The 5,551-nt window shown below is 35.2% G+C and overlaps 1 long non-coding RNA gene across 1 annotated transcript; it reads left to right on the top strand.

Moving 5' to 3' along the window:
• The first annotated feature begins 1,720 nt into the window (after nucleotides 1–1,720).
• On the top strand, nucleotides 1,721–4,282 carry LOC117104437. The gene is made up of 3 exons (XR_004444743.1): nucleotides 1,721–1,865; nucleotides 2,661–2,713; nucleotides 2,960–4,282. It is a non-coding gene; the product is annotated as an uncharacterized LOC117104437 (long non-coding RNA).
• The last annotated feature ends 1,269 nt before the right edge of the window (nucleotides 4,283–5,551 follow it).

The raw sequence follows: 5,551 nt of genomic DNA, 5'->3' as shown, positions 1-5,551 counted from the left end.
AAATAATTTTTGTTGTTGTTGTAGCGCCCTCTTGTGATGGATGATGAAAAACATTTAGGAGGAATGGACGACCACACTCGCTCAGAACCAAAATTAACGACTGACCAATCAGAAAAGCCCAGGAACACGCGCAAGTCCCACAAACACAAGTACAGTACGCTGTCGTTTTGTGTGCTTTTTCGAAAAAATATCCATAGGGCGGGGATTAATTGAATGGTCTACTGGAACCGGTAATCAAGCCCGATTTTGATTGAGTAATAGTCATAAAGAAAACACTGAAAATAGAACAACACAAATCCTACTACTTAAAGTAATAATTCCCAGGGGCGGGCGGGCGGCCTGACCCTGGTTATTCGCAGGTGGCTCATGGTTTTGTATGCATGTGTTAGTTCTGCAAGGTATTCATTGAACAGCATGCTGTTTCAATTCTATTTGATTTCGCTTTAATAACTGAAACATTAAAATTGCTCACACATTTTGGCCCGAAGTCTAATTATAAAAAGAATGATTTAAGCTAGTATATAAAAAATAAACATAACACAGTGGAAATCTGACAATATAAATTAAACAAAAAATACCAATATAGAAAAAAACCCGTTCGTGAGCATCTATTTGAAATTATGGGAAAATAACCACCTCGTCTATTGTTTTATTGAATATATATACTTTGATATATATATTTAACCCCTGTCTCTTATACACATCTTATATATATATATATATATATATATACATACAAATATATAAATGTATATAGGGCCTATATATAAATACATAATAAAGTAATTATCATCATCATTATGATGATGATGATAATGATGATGATCAACAATCATCATAGTTATCTTCAATATCATAACTAATCTTAAACTCATCATCATCAAAAAGAGTTGTTAATATAATTATTTACAGTACTATAATATTATAATTAAATCCACCTTTCCCGACAAATAGGAGATGAGTAAAAATAACAAAATATTTTGGATAATTACTCTTTGTAGGTTAATGGTCTCCCAGCCAGAGAACTGCCTCAGAATCCGTAGTTCAATTCAAATAAACATTTATTTCTTCACACGATATGATAACAAAAGATAAAATTAAACAACCCGCCGGATTTCATTAAAAAGAAAAATAGTGTGATAGAGGGCACTGTTCAAAAAAGTATACACGCCAAATTACAAAAGAAAGACCATTTATCACACTTAATGGCTATGGCACTTATAATGGACCTTTCCGCTAAGCTCCGCCCCTTGGATTTTGTTGCTAAGGCCCCACAAGACGGCAGTGTTAAAACATACGCGAACACGTGCGTTTGTGGGACAACACGTGTGTTTGTAAGACGCGTGCGTATTCCTAGCGTTGTTCTGATTAGTCAGTTGTGAAGTTTGATTGACACTCCGGAAAGGTCTATTACGAAGTGTAGGCATTGACTATGAATTCAATACGAAACAAGTACAAAACACGAATACAACACAGAGCAAATAGGGGAAGTGAAGAAATGATTAAGAAAAACATTTGTCAATAATGTAGGCCTAAGGGTATTAGAAAAATAAACTTTGATTTTGATTTAATTTAAATATATTTAGATAAGAAATATTTCTTGACCTTAGTTCGCACAAGTGGGTTATAGATCCATTCGACAATTCACTAGTTAAAATGCGGGAACAAATTACAAAGTATACTGCATACTCGTCTATAACAATGGATTTACTAATACATGTAGAAACTGTGTTAGAAGTGAGTCGAGTACAAGGACAAGTTTCTCGAAAATGTATGGCAAAGCAATCAACGAAACACTACCGGAAAGGCCCTGTCCGATGTCTTCAAAATAGACATTGGGAGAATTATTAGAGAGCGAAAAACAGGTAAGTTTGTGTGTATCTATATCTAAATTCTTAGTAGGTTTTATACAGAAAAGAAATTGGCTGAATTATAATTAATTATGCATTGTTTACTAAGAAAAAAAAAACGATTATAGATTTGTCGTAATTCATTATGTATCTCGTATGGATAAAATACAACTGAGCATTATTTGTTGTTCAGCAATACAACCCACAGTAGGCCACGTTGCTTTACGTCTCTGTTTTTTTTAAATTTTATACGTCAGCTTGCTTTTACAGATCGGTCTGGCACAAAATTTGTTTTATCTCTTTTGGTCGATGCCTTCTCCCACTTTTATTGTTTTTAAAATGTATTTCAATATATTAATTCAACTTTGAAAGAAACAAAATTAAATACCAACAATAATTGATTGCCATTTTTTAGGATTTTGTCCAGTTGTCGATGTTATTAATTGTTTCATTTTATTATTTTTATTAATAATAATGGTATTAATATCGTAGTATTTGTGTTGTTGAATTTGAAATATTACACTGGTCCGTGGATTGTTGTAAGGATACATGAGTGTTACCACCCTGTAATATTGTAACATGTTTACGGTTTTAGTAGCCACCCAGTTAAATACTGTAACTGTATTATTTTTTAACTTGAAGCTCGCCCTCTCCATGGTAACATCAGCATACTTTATATTAGCTAATATTTATTTAAATTAAAATCATATTTTAAGAAAAGAAATCATCCAACAAAGCTGACCATATTTTGCACCCATGTTTTGTTCAGTAACTGGAACCTATTTAATTATCGTTTATCCTTTTATTTAGGACTGACCTTGGCAACATATTTGTCGGACTGCTAGAAATCATTGGAGACAATGGTACGTATGACATGGAATTTGAAATGGAGATTTCGCAATCTTCCTGTTGTCTTTGAAAAAAAAAATGAAAAAAAGAACCTTACGTCATTATCATTATCTTCATTCGTGCCTAAAACGTTATTGAAAATATGCTGTACGAGCTAAATATGATCCATTTGATTCATGCAATATATATGATTAGTTAAACTCAGTGGTGATCAATCGCATCTTTTTAAGTCATAATAATGTTGATCTTTCGTCTTTTAGAAAATGTACATTTTGAAGATCGCTGTTCTGTTCGCATTTGCCGTTGACCCGGTTCCCGCTCCGTACTGCCGAGCTTTTCCTCATTGGCAGGTTTGCTTTGCTGCGAATCAATTGGCAGCCGACTACAACATCAAGAGAGTGAGATACACGATCAACGTCAACGAAGTTAATGAACCTGGAAACAAATTCGTTTGTTGTTTCGCCATCTGTTGCTACGACGACTCAGGATGTGGTATTCACTGGCCGTTCTTTAACCCTGTCTGTGGGGTATCGTCGCTAAACATAGGTTATTGCAATGCATGGGAACTCGATTATAAGCCTGGAATAATGTGCTTCAGTAACTGGAACAATCCGCCAACTCTGTCTTGGGATTACACTGTAGATTATTAGTACTAGGAAACTGTTAGAAAATGACTTGATTTTCGACTATGATAAGTTTTCAAAAATGACAGGTTGAAATTACAACACAATTATCATATGTCTTTGCCAGAGTTCCTTGGCCGAGCAGTGTATAATGACTGGACAATTCATGGACAAGATGTACCGGTATCCGTCGTATGCTAAGCAGACAATAATTATAATAGCAGTTGGCCTTGCTTAAAAAATGACGTATCTCTAACTAGAACCCCCATTGTGTATCAAATTCTCTTATGTGTTCGTGATACGAAAAGTATATACAATCTAACATTATCTTTATTTCATTACAGAAGATGACGTGTGCGTTTGCTATAGGAGACAATAGGCACAATGAAAAATATGTAAAGTTCTGTAATATTGAAACGATTAGGCAAGCCTATAGCCTATGTGTACAATAACATAATAATAATAATAATAATAATATGATTAACAAATGAACAGACAGTTTTTAATCATAACAAAGGCCTAATCTTTATAATCAAATTGATGGTTGATTTAAAACACTGCAGTATGTTGTAAAATTGATGATATTCCGTAAGTGTGATGACGTATCGGGTGACGTAACCATGCGATTTAAGAGTCATATGCGATGGAAGAGAGCCATGAAGAGAGTTCAACAGAATCGTGGCTCTGGGAAAAAAACTTCATTAAAATTGTTTTGAATGTAGGCCTAAGACAATATTCCGGTGGGGTTTTGCGTCCGGAGATCTTTGTAAAGTGAGATAATGAAAGACTACTAGAAGCCAGTGATTCAACCAAATTATTTTGATAGTGGTAAGGGTCCTTTATAATCCTGAACTTTAAAAAAATATATAATATAAAGCACGATTTAAGTACGTCTAACAGCATTTTAATCATATTATGTTGTAGGCATATGGTCAATAAAGTAAGCATGCATGTATGTGAGAATGCTTATCATTTATCAACTTTCAACAGATTGAAACATCATTCGTTTGCTGATTACGATAATTAAGTTGGCTGCAGCTATTCAAATAGGGACGATATATTGTAACGTAATAGCTAGCATACATAACACAACATAACATAAACCAGGACATATAACATAACGTGATGGTGCTGTATTCGAAGTGCCTGAGAGTGAACCGACTGGTCTCTGTAAATTATGAGAGACGACACAGTGGAAGTCAGTCTTTTCTTGCTTACCAGAAAAAGTGCATTGAGTATCATCGTCTACTGGTTGAAGAACGCACCGCCTCCATTCAGGCCCAAGTAGATATCTGTGGTCACGGTCAAAAACGCCTGTTTAAGATTGCTAGAAAGCTTCTTTTTCCAACTGCTGAGAGCCACCTTCAGCTGGCCAATGATTTCAATGCATTCTTTATTCAGAAGGTTAAACGTCTGCGTCACAAAATCACACCAAGTGAGTCATCGCCAGCGTTGGGCTTCCTACTTCTTCTCCTGCTCTACAGCTTTCGAAATTTGAGAGTTTTAACTTATTGAACAATGAAGATGTTATTGACATTGTCAAGTAAAACCTGTGACTTAGACCCTTTTCCGACTAATATTTTAGTGTCTCTGCCCACTACTATGATTAGTCTCTTTCGGAAACTCATTAACTCCTCCCTGTCTTCTGGCTTATTTCCTGAGGCACTGAAACATCCACCTATTTTGAAGAAACCTCAGATTGACCATACTGAATTTTCTAATTTCCGACCTATAACCTGCATTCCATTTATTTCCAAAATATTCGAGAAGGTCGTTGTCTCCAAACTAGTCAAGCATCTTGATGACAATGGTCTTAACGACCAATTCCAGTCAGCATACAGAAAGTTTTTTAGTACAGAAACCGCCATAATGAAAGTCCATGATGACATTATGCAAGCTCTTGATACATGTGAATGTATTTTATCGGTATATTTAGACATGTCTGCTGCATTCGATACTATTGATCATAATATTCTCCTTAATCGCTTAATTGACATTGGTATCTCTGGTTCTGCATTCGGTTGGTTCCAGTCGTACTTGATATCACGAGGCCAATGTGTTAAAATTAAATCGTCTATTTCTGATCCTGTTTTCTTAGAATGTGGCGTCCCACAGGGATCAACTCTGGGTCCTGTCCTCTTCACCATTTACATCTGTCCCCTCAGCAATATCATTAGCAAGCATTTATGCCGTTACCATGTTTACGCTGATGATATGCAGTTGTACCTC

This window comes from Anneissia japonica, unplaced genomic scaffold (genome assembly GCF_011630105.1).
Source record: "Anneissia japonica isolate Jap-2015-1 unplaced genomic scaffold, ASM1163010v1 scaffold287867_len1003013_cov215, whole genome shotgun sequence".
In the NCBI taxonomy this organism is placed as follows: domain Eukaryota; kingdom Metazoa; phylum Echinodermata; class Crinoidea; order Comatulida; family Comatulidae; genus Anneissia; species Anneissia japonica.
Note: the sequence above shows the minus strand (reverse complement) of the source record. Positions and strands in the feature narration are given on the sequence as shown.